Source organism: Falco rusticolus, chromosome 10 (genome assembly GCF_015220075.1).
Source record: "Falco rusticolus isolate bFalRus1 chromosome 10, bFalRus1.pri, whole genome shotgun sequence".
Classification (NCBI taxonomy): domain Eukaryota; kingdom Metazoa; phylum Chordata; class Aves; order Falconiformes; family Falconidae; genus Falco; species Falco rusticolus.
In genome coordinates, this window is record NC_051196.1 from 1,554,051 (window position 1) to 1,578,424 (window position 24,374).

The 24,374-nt window shown below is 46.7% G+C and overlaps 1 long non-coding RNA gene across 1 annotated transcript in view; it reads right to left on the reverse strand.

Annotated features, from left to right (window-relative positions):
* LOC119154263 overlaps positions 1-24,374 on the reverse strand; it is a 119,875-nt gene that overhangs the window by 13,808 nt on the left and 81,693 nt on the right. Inside the window, exons 9-12 of the long non-coding RNA XR_005106414.1 lie at positions 19,907-22,449; positions 18,919-19,804; positions 13,866-13,960; positions 4,649-4,830 (exon numbers count right to left, since the gene is read on the reverse strand). This is a non-coding gene — a long non-coding RNA (uncharacterized LOC119154263). The remainder of the gene's footprint in view (positions 1-4,648; positions 4,831-13,865; positions 13,961-18,918; positions 19,805-19,906; positions 22,450-24,374) is intronic.

Here is a 24,374-nt window from a genome sequence, read left to right on the forward strand (position 1 = left end):
AGTAGAGGGGCTGATATCTTCAGCCAAAATGTAACACAACAGGCAACTAGACAATTTTGGGGCAGCAGCAGAAGAACCAGTTCACCCAAATATCTCATGGCTCATGGACCATGAAGCGTTCTAGTTTCCATCTGTGGAAGCCCTGTTGCCAGCTCAGTTTCCTGGAAGGAGAATCTGCTTAAACCAAGGTTGAGCTACTCCCAAGACAGGCAACGCAGAACCAGTTTACGTCAGAACTTAGGAGGCTCAAAGCAACTGTAAAACTTCTCAAGAAGTAACACTTCGTCTCTGCTTGATCAGTGCAAGAAAGCTTTACCCATCCTCTTGCTTTCTCTACAGGTAATGAGGAGAAGGAAAGAGGAACAGCATAACCTAATCATTTGGGGGATCACCTTATCATGACCAGCTGCAGAGGCTTTGGGACAATAATATGCCATAGATGGGTGCAAATCAGCTAAGCTATGTTAAAAATAATTTTCAGCAGACTGAATCAGGAGGCAGCTGTTTCAGTTCACACAGTTACCACTTGCACTTGGAGCATCCAAGCTGAGCAAGCCAAGGATTGTGTTTTCTTGAGCAGAATTCAAATAGTCAGCTGAAGGTGTGGCTGCTGGGCACTGCTGAGTGGCACCCTTATCTCGACTCTTGACCAGTGGTGGAAAAAGGTGGCTGTCAGCAAGGTGACCACCAGCACCAGGTCCCTGTGCCTCTCCTCCAAGAGGCTGAATGTCAAAGTCCCATGACCTAGGTTTGAAGGAATTGCCTTGCTAAGGTCAGGAACTATTACGTTTCTCCTAGCTCATTGCAAATCAAACATTCTGTTTTGATAAATTAAAGGTTAAATCACGCTGGATTTTGCACACATTTGTAAGAGTGTGCAGACCTGTGAGTGTAGGCAGGAATTGTCGAGGACAGCATAATTGGGAAAGCTTCAGGTTGCATAATGTCTGGAGTCTGCCAGTTAATATAGGACTGCTGCTGCCTCACGCGTTACAAATTTTCCTGAGCAACTTTGTAAAGCATTAGTGGGGTAGAAGCAGATTTTTCTTTTCTTACTTATAGGACTGTTCAGCCAATGAGGCAACTGAATCAGTGGCTTTGGTGGGATAGCCACTGCCCGTGGTGGTGTCCCAGAAATAAAAATACCTCTGGAGTCCATTTTGGAAGTGAGAAGAGAGCGCTGTGAGTGCACTGTAATGCGTGTGGCTCAAGATGGTGATACAAGACTGATTTTACTGATTGTTTCTTCTTCAATTCCCTCTCCCCCTCAAGATGGTTGCAAAGAAGAAACTCCAAAGTCCTTAGGTTATTAATGTCTAAATACCTGCCAAACGTTTCCATTGCTACCTGTTTGCTAGGGAATGGAGAAGAAATCTCTCAAGATTATTTCCAATTCAGATGACATGAAGCTGGGTATCCCCGATGGGAAGACAATGTTTCAATTGGGCCTTCAGATTGTATTTACCCTCTTTTACTCTTGTTTGCTTTTCTAACAAGTATTTTTTCTGTTTGTCCTACAATTCTGCTGTTTACATGAAGGTTTTGACACAGAAACAAGGAAGGATGTGAAGACATATCAGCAACCTGCTCATACTAGACTGCACGGCTTGATAAGGATTTTCCTCTCCCATGGTTTGCACAGAAGTGGAAAAGGGTCTTATGTGGCTGGACAGTGAAGCCTTCAAGAAGTCGAACGTCCCCAGTAAACCAATATGCATATAATTTAAAAAAGCCAAATGAATAGTTCCTTGAGCAAGACCTTCACAGGTGTTACTATACTAGCAAAGGGGTGTTGGGGTCATGATTGTCACTGCTAGCTTCCTTTCTGCAGGCAAAACTTACTGCTAGCAATGGAGTTCATGAAGGTAGAAGAGTATCTCCAGGAACACATGTAACTTTCCAGGGATACCCATTATCTTACCTCCTATATAGTCTAGGCCAGTTGGAAACCATGAAAAACAAACCCTCCAGGAACTTTGCTCAAAATGAGCCAGTCACTGTGAAGAAGTCAGTGCACTGGGCTGGATGGGTGAGCTGTGAATTGGGCTGCAGAAGTTCAGTAACCAGGAAGAATCAATATTTTGGTTGGGAAATACTCAGGTCACTGGTTTGGTTGGAAACTCTAGACATCCAGTTTTTCCACATGGTGCTATTAGCCCTCTCACCCTCCACACCCCAGTCCATGCCCCTTTGAACTGCAGGCTCTGCCTGCAAGTTGGATGGGGCACAAGTGTGCCACAGCATGGTGGGCTGGCCAGGGTGGAGAGTCCCCTTCTAGCTTGGCCACACGGTCACTGTTTGGGTGTTGCAGGGTCTTTAAGTGACTCCGCTGGCTTTGGTAGCATGGTGTGCTCCAAAAGAAAATGTCTTTAGCCCACCAGCCAGACCCGTACAGAGCAGCTGCTTCCTGTCTCCACTGCTGGCTACTTGCTAACAGGCTCTGAAACAAAAAAAAAAAACAAATCCCCCACCTGTCTCTTGGAATGAGCTTTGGGTATTTGTAAGGCACAGTCAGTCATAAAATTGTTGAGGGGAGCCTAGGATCTAACCATAACCTTGGCACCATGCTCCCACTGTAATATTCGCCACCACTCTAGGGTGCGGTGCCTTTGCTTCCAGTTCTTTGCATGCCAGGAAAAATGGAGGCAAAAAGAGTAAAAATAGGCATTAAACATAAGACAGTTGTTGCCTTCGCATGACAGCAACCTCACCTCCCTGCTGCTGTGGAGATGGCGCATGGAGGAGACTTGGGCTCTCCCACAGCCTTCCTTGAATCCCTTTGTAGGTAGATTTGTTTTCTGTGGAGCAATACACATGTTTTTTCAAGGAGAGAGGTTTTGTTTGCCAAAGTGCTTCTGGAGCCTCTGCAAACCTTCCTGTCAACCCAAGTGCTCACCTACATGCTGACATTGCTATCCATACCACCTTGCAGTCAATGCAGCTCCTGTAGCACCAAGGAGACAACCCATCACAAGCTGTCCGTCTGCAGCAATGTATCTTTAACACAAATGACTATGGGTTGCCCTATTCAGTCAGTCGTCCTCTGGCTATCAGAGAACAATCAATGTATCTGCAGACACGCATGAAAAGAAGAAGCTCTTAATTCTTTTTGGCATCCACAAAGCGCTGAAAAATGACCAGTGAAAGAAAAAACCTCCACTTGGTCAGTAATTTTTTTTTCTTTTTGCAAACCATGTGTTAAAAGTGCTTTGCTGCCCAAAGAGACTTCATATGAGGGAAAAGTAAAGCTAAGTTACAACTTCTTAAAAATAGGACATAGTGTTTTATAATTCCTTCCCTCCCCCCGTTCCTGTGCAGAGCCACCCCACCCACATGAAACTGCCTCTGACTCACTCTTGTGTCTCGCTTGGAGAGAAAGGCTTTCCACCAACGGGGGCACCTGGTCAAGAACATGACATTCAGGGTGGTGTTGCCTCTTTACACTTCAAATCATTTTAAATAGCTTTCTATCTGTGACTACAGGGACCTTTGCATAGATATAAGTGTTACCAATGGAAAAGACATGTTGTCATACCCTTGCAGTAAGTAAAGAGATCAGATCTTCTGGAAAATTAGTCTTCTTGGGCCAAGTTGACTCAAAGGCTCGGACAATAAGACATCTCTTCTGTATTGGTTCATTTGCAGCATTACACTCCTCAGGCAGTGAGTTACCCTCTGCTATTCTGGGAACACACATTTGACCTCTGTTACAGGGGTTTATTGTCAACATGTGTCCACTGGGAGCCTCAGCAACTTCTCCCATTGTCTATTGTCTTATAAACAGGCTTACAAAAGCGCTGCAGGAAAGCCAATAATGCACCAAAGTGGAAATTGCTGGTAACTCAAAAGTTTAATTTTCAACTTCTGCGTCTTGCAGTGGTAGGAGAGGTGAGCCGAGCAGAAGGAACGTGCAGCTTGCTTTTCTTGGTGTCCCTATACACATAGCTGCATTGGGATGCAGAGCTGCCATGCTGCTGCAAGCTTGCTTGATGCATGGTGAGGAGGAGTCCACTGACACCAAAACCACCATGTGAACTGGGGTTACTGGTCTCCAATGGCTTCAAGGGGAAAAACTAAGAAAAGAGAGAAAAGCTGGTGGCAAAGCAGCTTTGCTGGCTGACCCTAAAGCGAAGCATAATTTCTTTTTTACCAAAACTCCCAGTTTGTGGCTGGGCTATTGTAGTAAGCGTCGAAAAGCTGTATTTTTACAGTTAACACTGAAGTCACTCAGCTTAATGCATGAATGAAACAAACCCTTGGGAGCATGGTCACCCAAGGGAAGGCAGCATCCTTGGGAAACATCCCAGTGAGATCATTTAGTCATCTTCAGTTTCATAACAGGCAAGCTCCAAACTGTGATGTGCAGAGGCAGAATCCCCCCCTGATTTTTGAGATGGTCCCACCACTTCCAATTTGCTGCTGTGGCTGGGCAAACAAAGGACATCTGCGGGCATTTTTGGGAAAGAGAGCCAAGTTCCTCCCCACGCAGAGCAGAGCAGAGCAGAGCAGATCAGAGCAGAGCAGAGCAGAGCAGCATCTGGCATCTGAGCAACAGGCAGGGATGAGCCAGCAGCTAACTGCTTTTCCTGGACCACCAGATCTGACAGAGGGGCAGGGAAAGGAGAATATGGAATAACAAAAGACTTACATTGGTGTTCTGCCAGAGGCAACCTATCCCCTCCTGTGGCAGGGAAGGGGACGGGGACACTGCATCCCTCAACAGGCATCAGTAGGTTCCAGGACAAACCAGCTGCCAGCTGGTGGGACATGCTGTGCTGTCAACCAATAACGCTCTGCCAGGGCAAGGGGAAGCCATCAGTATGACCAGGGCTACACAAGCATGAAAAGAGCAGAATAAAATAAATAATCACTTAACAAAGAGGAAAACAGAGGGGAAGCCCTAAAGAAACAGACAAGCCGCTGTGGACTCCACCAGCCATCCCTGCCACATCTCTTCCCACATGCCACCAAGGATGGCAAGGGCAAGGAAGAGTTTTTAGCCTCTCTTTGTATTTGTAACACACATGGTGCTCTCCTGACCTTGCTAGAAACCTTTGCCTTCCTCTGAGTGCTGCTGATGCCGACACACCATCCGAAGCTGCAGTAAACACCCTCGTTGGGTGCACCTCTGAACCAGGCTCAGCGATGCCATAGTTCAGGAAAGCAGGACTGAGGTGCAGCCTCGGGCAGCCCTCCCGCCTGCACCGTGCCCTCTTCACCCTCCCTGAGCTGTTTACAGCCCATGGCCATGCCTCTTTCACCAGGAAAGCAAAGGTTCCCATCCCAACAGGGACCATTTAAAAGTTGCTCAAGAGCCTGCAAAGGTTACGTTGTCTCGCTCTTTGAAAGCAAAGCAGTTTTAGCTGGAAAAGAAAGAAAAACACCCAATAGCAGCAGCAACTAGAAAAGAGCAACCCGTGGTGTTTGTTTACAAGAGCACATTCATTGGTGTCTGGAGGGTTGACTCAGTCTGAAATGAAGAGGGGTGGCACCGGGCAAGCTGTGCTGATAAACAAGTCCATCTCCCACCATGGGGTGGTCTGAGAGCTGGCTTTCCTCACCACGCCAGGCAGCCTGGGCCTCCTCCCTCAGTGGACCCTTCCCACTCGTGAAACCCCAGGGAAGCTTGGCTTTGGGGTCTCGACAGGCGAGCAGCCATCACCCTTCCTCGTGCAGGCCCTGCAGGGTGGAGAAGGGTCTTGGCATGAAGAGCTGGGGTTGGTGTCTGCTTGGGCATGCCCATGGAGGAAACGGGGGGCTCACATCCCCTGCGTGCCTCCTTGGTGCCTTGCATGCGTGGCTGCGTGGCAGATACCTAAGCTAAGTAGTCCCACTCTGTCTGCAGCCATTTCACCAACCCCAACTGTGCAGGCAAGACAGAAAGGTTGGGCTTTGGCTGCTCCTGGTGCGTGAGGCATCCTCACACCACGCAGCCTGGTTCAGTGATGAAAGGGACACAGAAACACCAGCAGGACATGTACTAAGATGGGTACAGCAAATGTATAAGGAAGATTAAATAAAAACATTTGGAGGTCTTGAAGTCTCAGAAATACCATCTGTGATTGACTGTCCGTCCCTCCCAACACACAGTGGTACTCAAGTACAACTCACCCAGCAGATGAACAATTACTTCTACATTCAAAACACCTCCAAAAGATCTTCCTGAAGTGCCCCTTTTAGCTGTGATTAACGTCTACATTTTGGAGTTAGGAATGACCTGTTTTTACCGGTCAAAATACTACATTGCTTCACAAAAGCAGGGTCAACTTCCTTAAATGAGGCAAATGCAGATTTGCCCTGAGCAGTGAAAAGACACACTTTTAAATTTGCAGAGTTGTAATGTTGAAAAAACCCCAAAAATCTAACAAAAGGACTGACTTTCTAGAGCCATCATTATCAACACACCTTACCATACCCACAAGGAGAGAGGAGTCCATTTTCTTCCTCAGACCGGGCAGTGTGAGCACACCTTGCTGGTACTCCTTCCTCCAGAAAAATACTTTCTTCACATCCAGCCCAACAGAAACTGTGTCCAGGTCATGACATAGGTGAGGAGAAGGGGTACAGGCTTTTGGAGGGGGGATATTGCCTGGCTTCAGGAGTACCCCCATCCTCATGAGCAGTGTATCACCCTCCAGTGTGTATCCAACTTTGGTCTCACAAGTGGGTAATTCAGCTGATCGTTTCTCAGCCCAGATTTCACTTCTCCTTAAAACTGTTTTGCTATTAAACCCTGGAAGTAAAGCAACCATTTGGACCCTAAAACTTCAAAACCTCAAGAGTCACAAATCTTCCATTTATGCCTTTCTTATGTGGTCCAGACACATTTTTCAGGCTTGTAGCATCGTCTGAACCCTGTTTTCCTTTATTTTGCCTCTGCAATTGGCACTGAAGTCTGTTTGCACTATGTAATCAAAAGGTATATTTGTCGCCGCAGCACTACATCTCGCATGGAAAATGGTCTCTCTCATTTCTTCCCCCTGTAATTCTCAGAGTGGCTTGGCACTGTCAGGGACAGGTGCTTAAGAAATGCTGATATATGGCAATTTTGTGTTATTGCATGAAGCTGAAACTTGCTTGCAATGCCGATATAACAGAGGACTACTACTGTGCTTCAGCTAAACCTAGGATTTATTAACAGCACGCAGGCTGGGAACGTGAATGTCTGGCAAACCTGCATCCTCTAGCATCTGTAGAAAGACATTATGAATTAAACCCCCCTTATTCCATTAAGAAATTATTCCAGAAATCCAGAGCACAATTGGCGAGCACTGGTTGTCAGATGCATGTCAATAATATTACTTAATGGGTTTCCCTTGTCTTTATGCATAAGTTCCATTTCATGCAGCCGTTGCCCCGGAGGGCAATTATTACACTTTTCTTGTGGTTTTACTCTTTTGGCCTTTGGCCTCATGCCTCAGAAAACCACCCAGGGTATCCAATCTCATAGAAAGGCTTTGTGGCCAGTTGTGCTTTCTGGAGTAAGGATTTCCCCCCCTCCCCTCAAATAAGCCACATAAATGTTTCAAAACATCCTTGGTTTCCATCAGCCCTACGATGTCATTGCCCACCCCAATGAAGAGCTATGCCCCGTGCCTCTGGCTGGCTGAGGAGAACAGCACCAATAACACGTTCATTTTTCTTGGAGAGGAATAGCAGATACAATAGCATGTTTTATGCAAAAGGACGTTTTGGAGCAACTGTTTTACTCAACATTGTATATTTACACAGTTTCAGCATCTTCAAACATATGACATGGTTAGGACCCTGAGATCTGATATTTACCTGTTTTAATACATGTCAGTAAATATTTGGGGGGGCTTGTTAACTCGAGTGACAAGACTCTTTACCCATGCACTTTCAGTTTGCTTTAAATCTGAAGCTGATTTTTATACCATATTATAACCATATTTATTTAAGTTCCCACATTCTGTCAAAGTCTGTTTACACAAAGAACATTTGTTTTCACTACTGCTTGCGAGGAATGAATATAATAAGCACCAAGGGATTTTAAGAAGTTGAGAGAATTAGTATTTGGAAACAATGCATTCGCTATTTCTTAGGGGAAGATTCATGGAGCACAGACACATTCTCCACTAAATCTATCAGGATGAGGTAGTTCTTATGGAGACCAAGCACAGCCAGCCTCTTCTCAAATTTCAAACATGTTCTAAAATCAAGAGTGTTTCTGGAAAAAACAACATAGGTTTTTTTTTTCTTTCCTCCCCCTTCCCCCAAGAAAAAAGGATAAAATAGGTTAAGATAATTTTGCTTGTTGAAATCAAAATCTGGAGTCTGGCACTGAGAGCTCGCATCAACTGCTGCCCCACAGCATCCCTTCCCACTTGTGCTGCTTCGCCATGATGTGTGCTGAGTTACTACCAAATTATTTGTCAGAGGTTGTTTGTCGTAGCTTTAATGCACCACTGTAAATTTCAGCATGTACTAGAACTGAGTAAGTCTGATTTTAAGACTATCATAAAGAATATTTTAGATCACTGAATACTGCTTGCAGCCCTGAACACGTAGGTATTTGCTTCAAGATTTCTGTGTCTGAGAGGCTGATATTACAAAACATCAGGGGTAATTTTGAAGCTTGGGTTTGCAAATAAGCAAAGGCAAAAAAGAGGGGTCTAGCTATGCCTTGTTTTGTGGTATTATTTAGAAAATGAATAGAGCAACTGCTTGTAAGGCAATCCTCATCTCATTTGCTATTGAGGTGCAGCCTGAGTAATGGCTCCCTAAAAATCAGCTTCAGCATTACCAGTTGCAAATGCTGACAGATCATCAAAATTCATGTCATTTGATTTTAGATATTATAATACCCTTTACACTTCAAATATTCCTAGGAGATTTCCTCTGCTATCTGGAAAATAATGAAGTATGTAATGGGTTATTCCCCTCCTGTCTGTGTCCTAACAAGCTAGAAACATGGGGATATTTCCATTGAAGCATTAAAAAAGAAAGAAAACGAAAAAAGGTCGGCCCTTTTTACCAAACCTTTGATTATAGATTTATTCTGACGCAAATATGCAGTTGAACTGATGTATTTAAGCTATGCATGAGTATCAGACAATACCCCCATATTTTGTACTCTATGTGTTTAAACATGACTGTATTATACTGTGAACCATTGCGTGCTTTCTGTAAGGAGAAATCTTGGTTATTTTGTCTTTTAAAGTCCCTAAGAGCCAACCAGACAAAAGCTGTTCCTGGAGGTTTGTTGTTAGAGGCTAAGCTAGAAAATATTTATGATCCATTTCATCTCCCTGCCGCCTTAAACCTGGCTGTCCATCACGAGCCAATGACATTTTCCTGCAGAAAAAGCTTTGTGGCAATAATTGTTTTCTTTACTGCTCAACAACAAATGGTTTATCTACATATCCCAAGCCCTGCAGGGCACTAATTCCTACCACCCCGTCCAGGTTCCCAACTAAAAACACTTTTAGCTTGAGCTGCGCTGACTGTAAAGCTCGAGAGGCTGCAGGAGACAGGCAATGCCTCCCAACGATTGCACCTGCAGAAGACTAAATGATTATCTTTTACCCACAGCCTTTCTTGGTCAGAGCAGCAACGTGATTCGTCTCCTGCTTTTCCCAGAGCAGCCCCCAAACACCTGTAATTACTGTCAGTCTTTACCCATGGAAAAATGAAAGTCATTCCCACCGGGTAGCCTGCAGGAACACAGACACCGCGAAGGATGTGCGCAGCATAGGATGGCAACAGGAGGCCTCAGTGGTCCAGAGAAAGTCACCAGAGAGAGGCTGAGTCCCCAGATCTTCCCATTTGAGGTGTGCTATGATGCTTGACATCATATTAAATATTCAGCAATCATTTCTATCACTGGAGAACAGTCTCTACACTCAAGACTTGGCCTCTCTCCTAATCAAATTTGCTTAGGCAATAAATTAGTGACAGTGCACGTGTCTCATATTTGTAATATATATATAAGGAACACAGAAATGTAAAGAGTTTCCTCCTTAAGTTGCAAGGTAAGCAGCCAGTTAGGTCCTGCTAACGCCTTGGCCAGGAGATGAGCTTGGAGATGAGCTTGCTCCATCACGGCCGTGCTCGTATCCTTCTCACCCTGGCTTTTGTTCTGCAGCTTACTTGCTCTTCATTTCTGGAAATCATCTCCTAAGAGGCCTGTGCAGGTATCTCTGACAGTTTCTGTCACATATTCAGCACAAGCCCCAAGAGGCAAGAAGCCCTTCGAGATTGTAGATGGTGCACAGGAAAATAATGCAACTTGCGTGAAGCGTCAACTGAAATGAAGCTTGCTGAGTCCCCGACCTCAAACAAACGCGCTCGCCACCACTTGGAAAGCTAGCGGAGAGCCCTGTCATTTAAGCCAAGTCACACAAAATATTTGACTCATGACTAGATTGACATGAGCCAAATTCAGGGATGTCTTTTTCCAGGCCACAAGCTGGTGCAAAGCAAATTTAATTGTTCTATGAACAGTCTCCTGCATTTGTTTAGGGTTTGTCTTTTCCATGGGCCTGTCATCAATAAATGAGTACACAGGAATATTCGCATAACGTTAACAGCCAGACGGCATTTGCTGGAAGATTTGAAGTGACCGGTTACAGAAAAATCATGTGAAGTCTTTCCATGGGTTAAGCGATGAGCCCACTGGCTCCCTGCAGCTGCTGGGGCTTGCTCTGCTATCGAACAGGTTTGCGGAGAGGCTGCACCACCCAGCAGCACCTTGTGCTCGAAACTGAGGGTTGAGCTCAACCACGACCACCACCACGGGAATACAGCCAGGAAGATGCTGCATGGCTTCCCCCGGCCCTGGCTGCGGGCACTGCATAAGGAGAGTGCCCAGTGCCGGGCTCCCATCCCTGCCCTCCCTGAGAGCCACGGCCCCCTCTCAGCTGCTGTTTATTTATCCTAGCGTAAAAGCTATAGAATGAATATCCCAGGTGGGGGGAAAGTGAAGCACCATGCTATAATAAGAAAACTGGTCTCAACAAGGAAGGGAGAGAGGCAGACTCTTGCAGCTAATAATTCTCAGCATGGCCTAGAATAAGGTAAATCAGGGCTGTCGGGAGGTGTCCCCAGGGGTCTGCGCTGCCTGGCTCTCCAGGCATGAAGAGAGGCAGGAGGAGCAGCTGAAGAACTTGTCTAGCTGGGCACGTCCCGTCCGCTGCTTTGTTAAAGGGCAAGACCCTTCACTGCCACAGGTTCTGCATTAAAAAAGGGAAAAGAGGTTTGGGGAATCCTCTAGTGGTGTGTGCTCAAGCCCTTTGGTGTCTGTTTCACTGCAGCACTGGCTTTGGGACCCCCGTCAACCCACAACTGCATCCTCACCTGCTACCTGCCACCTTTTGGGAGCTGCAACCCTCTCCCTCCAGATGCCTGTCTCTGCAGGGGACGATCCTGGCTGCAACCCCTTGGGTTACTCAGGTAGAAAGTGAAATAAAAGGGCTACACTGCTGGAGACGGCAAGGAGGATGCCGAGGAGGAAGCGCGCCAAGACCGGGGCCGCTGGTGACACTGGTGTTCCTCGAAATTGGAGGCAGCCACACCTCTTCCCGCAGGCGGCTGGAACCTGGGGCAGGCAGCTCCTGCTTCCTGTTATTAGAAAACCCCGGGATGCTCTCGCAAGAGGCGAGCTTATTAGCCAGCGAGTCGGGAGCAAAGAAAAGAGCATTGCCCTGCGTAACCCCGGCGGTGGGGCAGTGGGCTGAGACTGCCCAGCTCATATCACTTGTGCACCTATGCCCAAGGAGCAGGGAGGAAGAGAGAGATTGCACACAGCACTGGAATCACCGCAGCTGAGCATGGCAAATATCTAGCTGCACAAACCCATCCGAAATTCCCAAGAATAACAGGAAATCCAGCCGCTAATTTTCCATCCTGCTTGCTTTGGGGCAGGCACGCACCCCGCGAGGGCTGGAGCCAGGGAGCCCCGCAGAGCCCTGGGCGGGGGACACTCAGACGAGATAACCACACGCCTCTGAGTCGCAAGAGATGAAAATAATAATGATAATTTAAAAAAGAAGCGCCTGCCCTGGCAAACAATAGTAGGAAGGCTAAGCACCCACACAGCCACCACGGGGAGGGGACGACCCCAGCCCAGACCCCCATGGAGGAGACCGGGGAGGCAGCGAGCACCTCGGCTGCTGCCATGCTTGCTCACTGCGCGCTTGCTGTGCTCGCTTCTCCCTGCGGCCGCGCATTATCATCATTTATTCATTCCATGACCTTGAAATCCCTCTCCCTCACCAGAAAAACAACGAATCCCCGTCAGAGAAGTGGGCTCTACAAAAGGGAGGAGAAAAGAAAAAAAAAATCTAAAAAAAAAAAATAATCATGCAACCTCCCATGTTGCTTGTATTAGGTCAGATGGGAGAACTTATTTAATTAGTGACTTTTATAGGGCTTTATTTTTCGATGCCCAGTGGAGTAGTTAAGATTGGTAATAAGAAAGAAGTCTGGTCCCACGCCAGCCCTCCTAAGACAATGGTGCAGGGAGGAAAGAGCTGAGCAATATATTTGAATGTTTTCAATGCCTTGGGTTTTTGGGTTTTTTTTAAACTTTATTTTTCAGTGCCATATTGTAAAACCATTTGAAGGGTGTACACGGAGGGGAGAGGAAGGAAATTGTTCAGGGCAGCCCGAGGGGAGGATAACGATGAATAATGGAATGAACCCAGGGAAATCGCTTCTTGCTCAGGTTTCTCCATGGCTGGAGAAATTTCCCCTGTATGAGACCTGCTCAGCACAGAAAGAGGATGGCTGGCAGGTGGCCAAGTGCCAGATTTTTGGTGTAGATGGAGGTGGATGGGTCAGGTGCATAATCACAATGGGTAACTGGGAGGAGAAGGCATAAGAACAGTGCCAGTTCCCGCTCTGTTCATGCTACTGTCCCTTCTTACAACCCGTTTCTGCCACTCATCCCCATCACAAAAATAAACTGCGAGCTTTTTCCTACTGCACTTTCCAGTGAAGGAATAAAGAAGGAGCGTCAGATTCATGAATTTCCCACTGTGGGACTGTGCCTTTATTAGCATGCGGGACCAGCTGTGGGTGTTGGGGCAGGGGCCACCTTCCCCAACAGCCCTGGACCATGCAGCATGCATCCTGAGCGGCTCGGGGCCGCTTGCTCGGGATGCAACACAGCAGAGAGAGTATAAACCGAACCAGATGCTACGTTAGAGATTTTATGGCAACAGGGTTTTACTCTCTTCAGGCCCAAAAGCTGTGCCACCCGCTCACTGCCCTTTGATAGGGGAACTTCCAGAGGCTGAGAGCAAAGCTCTTCAGCGCCAAGTGTTTGAAGGAAGTTCACAGGCCACCATCTAAGACAGTAGCCTCACCAGTGGCCAAAAAGCCCCATGCAGCCTGGTTGCTCAGTAGCCAAACTTTGCTACTTGGGAGGGGAGTCAGCCTGTTTCCTGACAGCAAGAAGAATAATGTAACAGCGTTCAATAAATTCCTAGCAAACGCAACCAAAAAAAAAAAAAAAAAAAGGCAACAAAAAAAAAGCGCAGACCTATTGAGCTTTGTCCTTTGCAAAATGAAAAATATGGTTGTTTTGCTCCACAGGAGGAACAGCGGAATCAGCTTTAAAATCGACAGTGGATTTGGCCAGATGCCACAGCCCTTTTGGCTTCAGCTTCCTTCCAATAGTCATCTCCCTGCCAATTTGGAGTGCACAGGACACAGCTACACACCTGATGATACGCTGAGTAATGGCCTTGGCTTGCAGCTATCTGGTCCATGCAGCAGGGAAGTGGGAGGGTGGCCATTTATCAAAGGCATTCACCTGAGCAGTCGTGGCTTCCCCATGGCTGCAGCTCCCTGGAGCGGGAGCCGGTGCCGCATCATGCTGAAAGGGATGTGACTGTTGGTACCTGAAGGATGCGTGATGGTCCCCGGGGTTCAGCAAGTGACAGGTTGCAGAGACACGAGCTCACAAGTCACCAACGCCTCTACCAGCATCTCACAGCTTCAAAGGAAAGCAAAACAGACATCCTGACATTTAAATTACGTGATTTTGTACTGTAGGGGTGGTATTTGGAGGGGGTGAACTCCTGCATGCTTCTTCTGGACCTGTCTCTGGTGTAGGTGCTTGCATCAGTACGAGCTCCAGGGCTGCTCGCTGTGATGTGCTGACATCCTGCTGTTAATGGGTTCCTCCCCCTATCACTTTAGGGATCCCCCTGCAACACTGGGTGGTTTAGGCTTCCCCCTGAAAAGCATGCACAGCACAGGGGTTGCTTCAGCCCGAGCACCACGTGGTGCCTGTGCTCCCTCCCAGAACCCAGCCTGCCTCTCGCTGGTGCTTCGCAAACCCTTGTCTTCTCCAACCCGCTTCTTGCTCCATCCTCATCGACCGCAGCACCGTTGCAAAGTGGAACCCCCAGCATCACTTCAGGTCTGCAGAGAAGGGATTTGCTTGGGAGAGACATGGGAAAGTCAACCACACTGCACTGCCACAGCAGCTGAGAGGCCAGAAGGGCTCTTGCGCAATGACAGAAACTTTAGGAGCACGTCCCGGTATCTATACGGTTATTTGTATCAGAGCGCTGACAAGAAGGAGCTTTCAGCACCGCAGCTTGGGTGACAATATTTCTTTCCTCACTATTCCTGTCTTGACATCAGTGAGAGAGTCAGGGCTCCACAAGGGCATCGTAAGATAGAAAAGACAAGTTAGAAATGGGAAAGGACATGTTGTAAAAGTCACTATTAAGCCTTCCCTTCATTCCCTCCACATTTTTTATAGGGAAAAATGTTCCCTCTGCAAAAAGAAATTTGGAAAATTTCCACCTATTCTACTGGCTGCATCCATGAGAGTATTTCTGCCTCTGGCAATAGCTTCTGCTCGAGTCTCGCTGTACCGATGAGACATACGGCTCCGACGTATGGCTCCAGTATCTTTCTTGAGCAAGGGCTGGTGTGAGCAATACAGCAGGAGGTGCTACAAATAGGCAGAAAGTTTTGCAAAAACACGGAGTGGGAAGAGTGCCGTTGCAGCTGAAACCTGTGCTTGCTACATCTAACGCAAACAGTCCTCTGCTTCCAAAATTGCACAAAGCCGGCAGCTAAAATAACTGCTTTTTGACCTTTTTATCGTGCCCCATCTCTCTGAGCCTTGCCATTCTCCTTTTGCCTGCCCCGGCCACCTGCCTTTGTCATTAGCAATAATCAGCAGCAATAAATAGGCGACATTTCATTGCTGCGGAAGCAGCCTGAGATATTTTGGGCCAAGCCAGCCAGGCTGGGGCTCGCAGAGCCTTCTGGCCAGTGAGAAAAGACACTGCTAAAGGCACCTTGCCACCCATCCTGGAGTTACAAGGTCTGCTGAGAGCAACGTGCCTGAGTGCAGCAGCTGGGAGGGTTGGGGATGCCCCAGCTGGGAGCTGGCCGGGCTGGAGGGGAGTGACCACCCAGCAGCGGCTTCTGGATCAGCAAAGAAAAGAAGGATTAAAAAACCCAGAGGCATCCTGGCTGGAAGCAAAACCCAAGTATGAAGCAGCTCTGGTGGGACTGGGGGAAGGAAAGAGGGGACATCTCTGCTGGGGGCAGGCACTTGGCAGCGGTCTGTGCAGGTCTCTGCGGGGCTTGGGAAAGGGCAACCTCTTGGGCTTCAGGGGCCGAACCAATGCGGCTGAGAGGGGAAGGCACCCCAGAGCGATGGGGAGGATCGGGTCACCAGGGCAGTGGGATGGAGGTGCTCAGATCGTTAGGGTGCCCAGCTCTCCAGGAGCTATCTGCAGAGGTACCTTTAAGGCACTGGGCCTCGCATGCTTCAGTCACGTTTTAAAAATAGGACAGGAGGCTTCTACATCACTTAGGTATTTTGGAAAATTTTACTCAGCCTTTCTGCAGCTCCTGTCAATCCTTCTCACTGCGGTGCCGAGACACATGCACGGCATGTACACAAATAGCACGCTTCCCTGGCCTCTCTCAGCCGTGGCAGGAGATACCTCGAAGGACTTCCCCAACCCTCCTCCACACCTCAGCAGGCAGGGTCTGGGGGGAAAACACCTCTGGCTTTCCTGGCAGCCGTATCCCCGTGTCCCTGCAGCATCAAACGGGACAGTAAAAAGCCCACAGCCCCGGGGTGAAGGCATCTCTGCAAGGAGATGCTTTTACCTCCAAGGCAGAGGCGATGCTCAGGTGCAACCTCCTCTGGGTTTCCAGGGATGCTCCCACTACAGCAGGTGCTGGCCCAGTGCAGAGCCCCTGAGGTCTTTGTTGCAACCCAGCAGAAAGATGACTTCATGTGACGTTGCGCAGGTCCCTTCACCTGCCCTGCAGTCACTGCTGGACAAGAATATCAATGTGTAATTGAAGAAGCAGATCAGGGGAAGAATACTGCCCGATATACTGCCAGCCACAGGGAGTTAGCAGTGGGGAAGAATGTTTCCTATTTGGGCTTTGTCAGATCAGAGAACTCTGCAAAGTTCAGCTCAGACAGTCCTACCCAGATTGTAGGGACTGTTTGTTCCCAGTTTTGGCAGGGTCGTGAATGATGCATGAGTAACAGCATCCCTTAATTAGTGTAATATGCTGTACCAGGTTAGAAAGCACTCTCTGGTTTTGTTTTTCTTCCACGCGCGTGTGTGTATTTTTCTTTAAAGGAGAAGAGAACAAACAGAAAACATTGCAGTTGTGTTTTTGTTGGTTGGGGCACCAATGAACCCTGTTCTGATTGGGCTGGTTATGAATCACTGGAGAGCCATATCCACACCAAACAGCACTGCAGCCAACCTGATGTCTGCTTGGCAGTTGTACTGAACAAAAGCTCCTTAATTATTGTTTTTGCTGCCTGAATCTTAGTGGAATAAAGAGAAAAAACCCAACCACCTTGGAATTTATGGGACTGGGTGTGTAGGAGGGTGTGCGTGTGCGTGCACCTGCGCGTGTACATATGTACCAACACACGCATGGTTTACTTTGAGTCTCAGGAGAAAGGAGAAAGCTCCATCACTGATTTCATTTTGCTTTGTCTTTCTGACTCCCTTTCTTCCCTCCTCTGGCTGTTTTTGTTTGGGGCATTTGCAACGTGCCCATCACATCCCGGCCATCAGGAATGATGTTTTCATTACTGTGACCACAAAGGACATTGCCTGTCCTCCCACCCTTCCTCCTGCGGTGCGTTCCCCCAGTGCCGCGGTACAGCTCTGCCAGCCCCTGGCCGCTGCCTCTGCCTGCTCTTCAGGAAGGGACCCTTTGCCCACACACCCCTGCTGCCAGTCCTCCACCCCCAGCATCTTTCCCACTCCTGTGCCAAGAGAAGCACTGCCACCCACCCCAAAATCCCGGGCTTAGCCCCTTCTCCTCTGACTCATGTTTTTTCCAGGAAGGGATGCCTCGAAATCTCCCTCCTTTTTCTCCTTTCCTCCAGGGTTTGCCGGAGCCACCAGAAAGGTGCCGCTGGACAACGCTGAGCCTTGGCTTGGGTCGGCACCACCTCTGCTTTTTGCCACAGGACCTCCTTGGTCTCTCCTCTCATGGGCACAGGGCGGTGAGGGATGCCACCAAAGTCACTGGCACTGAAGGCTGCGGAGCAGAGCGGCACCAGGATCTCGGACCGGTGCGGAAAGAGAAAGCTCTCTCCCACTGGGTAACCCGGCAGCAACTGCTATTTCAGTAAACATATCATTTTGTGCTCAGTAAACACACATTCCAGAGGAATGCTCTCATTGTTTTTTTGCTCTGTAATGCATTAATGAAGAAATAAAGTTTAGGTTGTGTAATGGTGACAGCTTGAAGTCATTTTGCCTAGTGTTATTTCTCAGCAAAGGCTCAGCTCTCCCTGGAACGGGAGGAAGAAAAGAAGACCAGATTTCGCCTCAAACTCACCAACATGTGCAAAAAAAATCAAAACATGACAGCAATTAACTCCCCTCCACACGCCCCAATAAAACTACCTCTCTCGCTCGCTCCGAGCTTTGTCACGTATGGGGCTGTTTATGGAGAAGACAATACAAAGTGGGTTTATACAAGGCTCTTTTAATTTTTGTTTTATATCCACTGGAACCCTCAAGTAGTGAATTCATTTCCTGATATAGTAAACATTTCTGATGGCCAGGATTCTTTCTCTTTTCCCAAATGAACACAAACCCCTGGTCTAACTCACCAGCAGTGCAGTCTATACAAACAGACCCATCAGCTACATTTTCAAAGAATGCATCTTAAGCACGCAGCTAGGAAAATAAACAAACAGCAACGCCTTCACGACAGCCCGACAGACCCCACTGCAAGCAGGAAGTTTCTCTCCCCAAAATTTGCTCAAGCCCTCAATTGCATGTGGAAAACCTATCAGCTTTTCCTCGTTTTCCACAAAACAATCTTGTCCTCGCAGTTGCACGCGGATGGCTGCCGGCTCACTGCTAAACGATCTGTGCAGTCCCTCTGATTTGTGACCCTATTTGCACTATGCAAATGTCTTCTGACAGCTCTCTTTTCCTGTCATTAAAACAAACAATGGCCCCTGTAACCAAAAAGGAAATCAGTAACAGGCGAAAGCTGTTCTTTTTCTTTGCCTTTCCCCCTGCCCCCCCATCCTGGTTCTGGGACTAACTGCTAGTAATTACCCTGAAATATTCACAACCCTTTTCCTCTCCCAAACTGTTTTACTCATCCTAGTGGCCAACGTAACATCTTTAATATAATTGCTCTTCTAAAAGACCTAAAAATGAAAAAACCCCTAATGATCAACCAGGTAAAAAACATTTTTTTTTGTTTATATATATATACACCCTTCTATCCATACACATATGGACAAAAAAAAAAATATATATATATATATTTTAACTGATTTGAGGAGTTTTGAAAACACTTCCTAGCCTTCCAGGAATAATTTCAATATTGTTCTGAAAATGGAGAAACTGGAAATAACGAGAAAAAGAAGATAGTCATGGGTGAGGGAGGATGTGCATGAGGAGGAAGACATACCTGTCTCTCCAGTCACCTCTCCCTCCCCCCACAAGCCACACATCCAGCCCAGAGAAGCATGCTGCTGGTGGCCATGCCTTCTTAATGGCAAGTGGGAGGCACCTGATTCCAGCCCCTCCCAGCACACAGGTGCTCTGCATTTGATTTCAGTGGGAAAAGGGCTGCACTCTGAAACTTCAGGGTACTTACACACTCCTGGGATCTAGTTCTTTGTCTTTTAAAGAATACGGTATACATAACCCTAAGCTGGGCCAGTTTTTCCACCCCATCACACAAGCCTTGTGCCTGTAGGGCTCAGCTGAAGTCAATGGTGCTAATGTTGACATAAGATCGTGATGACCAAGTGGGAAATTAGTCCTGTAGCACTTGATTGTCTTTTGCAAAAATTTTCTAAATGCTCTTAATGGTTTTGTTTGTGGTACGTGTTGCTCACTCCTGATTATACTTCTGCCAAGTTGTACTTTTAACTGTAAACACTGGCCTCTCAGAAAATGTGAAGTAAAGCAAACCAGAAAAGATGTTCAAAATAATGTTACAACCTAATTTAATTTATCCCTTGGTAATTACATTTGTAGGAAATGAACAATGCAAACAAAACAGAGTCCAAGCCTTTCCAGGCATCACAATTGCTTTCACATGTGGATGCATTGGTTACAGCCAGCATACGGTTAAGTCTCCAACTGCATCAGGAGAAGTGTTTGGAAGCTGCAGTGGTGTGAGGGGACACCTGCCTTGGGTCCCTGCATGTAGGTGCCACCTATTGAACATCAGCCTGTCTGCCCATCCAGGCGAGCCAGCCTGGGCAGCCCTCCCGTCGTTCCTCCTTGTTCTGTAATTCCCATCCTTAATTCTTCCAGCACTAATCGGTCCATTCCACACGTCGATCCTGGAGGAAACGTAGCTGGATGACTACTCACCAAACTCAGTTGACCACGTGAGTGTAGTCCTGTCTCCTGGCCCTGTTCCAGTAAGATATTTACACACTCACCTAATTTTAATTGTATGAACTGCTCCCCAGATCAATCCCATCGAACTTGGGCCTCTGTTTGCAAATACTGCAGGAACTTTGCAGATGTGTTTGACACACCGTTATTACGTGAATGGTTTCTCTGGCCATTTCTCAGTCTTTTGGTTGCTTGTAAACTATGCAGCCTGACTGCAGTTCAACTATTGGCTATTTGCCCTTTTCTTTTTTCCTCCTTATTTTTTTTTTCATTTGTGCTCTTCTCAGTGAGTTTATGCACGTGTCCCTGTTTACCTCCGTCATGTGGCAGAGCTTCTCTGCTTTGATACGAGGAGTGAACCCACAAGCAGCTCTCAAAACCAGTTATGCAAAGCCCTTGCTGCATAGACCCACGTGAACACGGATTTGCACAAGCATTTGTCCAATGGTTCATATTTACACAAGTATCTGCAACGTGTCCCCATCCTCTGAGTATTTCAGCAAGTGTTGTTGTACCTGCCTGATTGCTTGCCAGGAGCAATCACTGGGAGAATCACTGGCTGTGCCAAAATAAACTCATGGTTTTTATTTGAGAGAGCATTTGTAAATAGTATTTTTCTAGCATTCACCCAGTTCTAAGTGGAACTCCCTGTGTGATGAATGCTGTTTACAGTGCAGCTCTGTTTGTTGTGAAATGGGGGAAAAAAGGCAGTTTCTTGCACTTGCTGGCAGCATGCCAATGCAATGGGGGAAGGTACATCCCCTCCTGTTGTCACTTTTGCATGAAAAGCCGATGCCCCATTTCTTGCTCTGCTTCATTCTAAAAGCCCACATGGATACACAGGATCTTCACGCTCTCAGAGCAGCTAGTAGTAAGAAAGATGAATGGGAAAGTCCTCAGCTGGGTGGAGAGATTTTGGGGTTTTTTTCCCCTACAGGTCTTGCCATGGCTTCACCACTCAAAGAGCCACCAACGGAAAGGCATGACAGACCTTGCAAGGAATGATGAGCTGCACGTATTAGCAGATTCAAAGGCAGGGAAAGCTTATCCCTGAATAGGGGAAATGCAGGTAGCAGGTGAATTTCTGAAAAGTAGATCTTCCTGGGCCAGCATAAAGCTGTGGGGACATGAGGGGCTCAGGAGTGGGGCAGGACCTGGTGCCACACAGGAGGGCAAACCAGAGAGCCAGAAGCCCCATCACTACCACTTTGTCTCTCCAGGTAATTGTGGCTTCTCCTACACACCGCAAGAAACCCACAATTTGCAATGATGAAATCACACTTTTCTTCCACAAGGGAAAAGGGAGTGGTTTTCTTTCTGCTTTTTCCTGGTTTTGCTGTGTTCAGAGTGAAAGGCAACTCTCTGCAGACGGAGCATAAGAATGGGAGTGTTGTAGTGTCTCTGCAAATGCTACACAGTCCTTCTGAAGCCCTGCATCTTCGACCGTGCAAGACCTGCCATTTTGCTCTCCACATCATCCTCACGGAAGAGAATGAAACATTTGGAAGATACTGGTGGCTCCAGAGCGGTTTGGCAAGCTGAAGGATGTGGAGGATTATACAGGAATGCCAGCTCAGTTAAGGTCAATGCCATTAGAAACCAAGAGCGACTCTGGCGTGCAAATGGCGTCACTCCAGATTTCTGAGACCTGAAGAGGCTTTTGGTCCCAGCCCTAAGGTCTGACCACCCCCCGGCTCAATGCTCATGTCTTAAATGAGAGATGGGTGCAAGCTCCTGCTGCTCCAGGGAGCCCTTTGGTCCCCAGGCTGGAAAGTAGTTGCCAGCTTTAGAGACACTTGAACCCTCTTTTTCCATTTGAGGCATGTCCTCTCTTCACCTTCATTTTTTTGCTGTTTTTTTTATTCCCACATTTAAAGCTGATTACTTTGCCTGCTACATTAGCTATTCACCTGTTCCTGTGACTGAGGAATGGCTTAAACACTCTTTTGACACGGTCCCTTGAAAATGGGTTGCTCTGCTGCGGTCAATGAACATAGCGTGGGAAAAATGCATTAATACTTTCACTGGTAACATTGAGGATAGCTATAAATAAACTCTTCATTACAGTATTTATATATTATTACATCATATAGCCACTTAAAACAGAGAGCAATTGGAAGTGTTGAATAATGTAAGGATAATCGCCTCTACATTAGTTCCACTGTCATTGGCATTATGTATTGCTTGGTGATATTGCTATGCTCGTTGCTTCGCCCAGTGTTGCGTGACATTGGTGGTGACGTTAGAGTATCAACGGGCCCTCAGCAAATGACATACAGTACTTTGCATGACACATGTAGCTCATATTATATAATAAGGGTGTTTCACCAGAGAATTTTGACAGCGCATGGGTTTTTTTCTGACAGTTTATTCAAACAAGGTGTCCATTTCTTGAAGGTTTGCTTTCAAGCAGCCATCCAAACATGCCCATTGTGCAAGGCTCCAGCACCATCATACCTAGAGAAAGGAGGTTTGCATCACGGTGTCCAACTGTTCACCTTAGCATTCACCCGACGTTGCGCTGATGAGGCACACTGGGTCCCAGGTGGCTCCTGCCCTCTCATGCCATCTGCAGCCAGAGCCATAGCTGAAAGAGATGAAACCAAGATGCTCAGAGCTTGGAAAGAAGGCATTTCAGTGGTGAGTCTCAAACTCGTGTTGCCTGAATTCAGTTATGGAGCCTACAGAGGACTTCCTCCCCTCCAAAAATACTAGATTACTTCAAAGTGCTATTAAACGATACAGAAGTATCGTAATTATTTTCTTTTTTTTTTTCCTTTTTTTTTTTTTTTCTGTTGTTGTTGTTTTTGCTGCTGCTCTTCTTCCTTTTTCAGAGGAGAGGAGTGGGTGGATACATGCTTAGTGTGACCGTGCTTAGACCATGGCTGAATAGCTTTCTTGCTGACTACGGATTTCAATTTCCTCAGTTTTGACAAGCTTCCCTTTAAGGAAGTCCAACAAAACAAAACCCCTTTCTCTTGACTTGAATGTCTCATTGCTGGTTTTCATGGTAGGGATGCCCATCTCAATTACACTGTGGTCAACAGTGTTCAGTGCCTCATTGATCGTCGCTTGTCAAAGGAGCTCCTGTGTGGCATTGAGGACCAAGTCTGGAGCAAGATCTCCACCACAGCACTTGGAAGGGGCTGCTCCAAAAAGCAGTCATTTCAGATGTTGAGAAATCGCTTCTCTGAACCTTGTCCTCACATGACATATGACCAAATTCTGCACAAAGATCTGCAGTCAACTTTTATTACAGCTCCGATTTGACTGCTCCTTTGATTTATCGCAACAATGCACATTCAATATCTTTCTTCTGATCTGGAGGCCAGAAATATAACTCTACTCATATGTTTGTATTCTTAGGACTTGGGATTTCACAGATTCAGAAACTCATTCATAGATTCACAGGGTTTAAGGCCAGAAGGAACCATGAGAACATCTGGTATGACTTCCTATATTTCAAAGCCATTCAGTTGCAGCCAATTAGCCCAGTACTGAGCCCAGTAGCTTTGCTGCATCTTCCAGAAAAACATCCAGCTCCGGACATACCAAGATATGGGAATGTGAACACATCAGAAGTTGGAGAGTCACTACCTTATTGATTTTGAAGCTCACATTAATTAAAAAATGTGCCTCATTTCTAATCCACTTTTGTTCGGATTCACATCTAGCTATCAGTTTTGCACCTTTCTCTGCTTTATGACTGAGCAGAATTGCCCCGCAAGCTACGTTCTTCAAACTCTGGGGTTGTTTTTTCTTTGCCGGACATCTGGACAAAAGGTTGATGTAGCAGAAGTATTTGCAAGTCAGCTTTACTGGAGTTTTGGCTAGTTAAAAACTTTCTGCACTGTTGCTTGCATTATTATTTGTTCTTAAATAATACAGAGAAAATTCACTTGGGATACTTAAAAAATATTTTTCGAACTACTTTCACTTAGAAAAATGAACAGAAATTGAACTTGCTGATGCAAAAACCAAACTGAGGTTTCTTGCTAAAACAAGGGCTGTGACCAGCCTTGCCAAAAGGCTTCTGAACACCTCACCCATCTCCCTGTGCAGATGCGTTGTATGTTACTGCTCTCTCCCTGTCCCCTTTTGACATGGAGTTGGAGATAGATCTGTGTCTCACATCATCAGGTCATGTTTGCCAGCTTTGAAATCAGTTGTGCAATCTTATTCTGCATCTTTTCTATTTTTTCAGTAGCTATACCATTCTCTGGGACTCCTGATCCAGAGGCATTTGCTCATTACTGCGGTTTGTCCTTCTGGCTATTTGTCAAGGATGCACTTTTCTCGCAGTTGACAGTTTACACCAGAAGTTTTTAAGTTTTGTTCAGTATTATCCTTCCTTCTTCTTTCTGAGTGGGTGAAAATATTAATGCTACAGCAACGGCCTCCTGAAAGAGGCTCATTTCAATTTAATTTTCTGAACTCTATGACTTTCTCCCCTCCATCCAAATGTCATTGGTTTTCATTATTTTTAGTGTACTTAATAAATAGCAGCCGAAG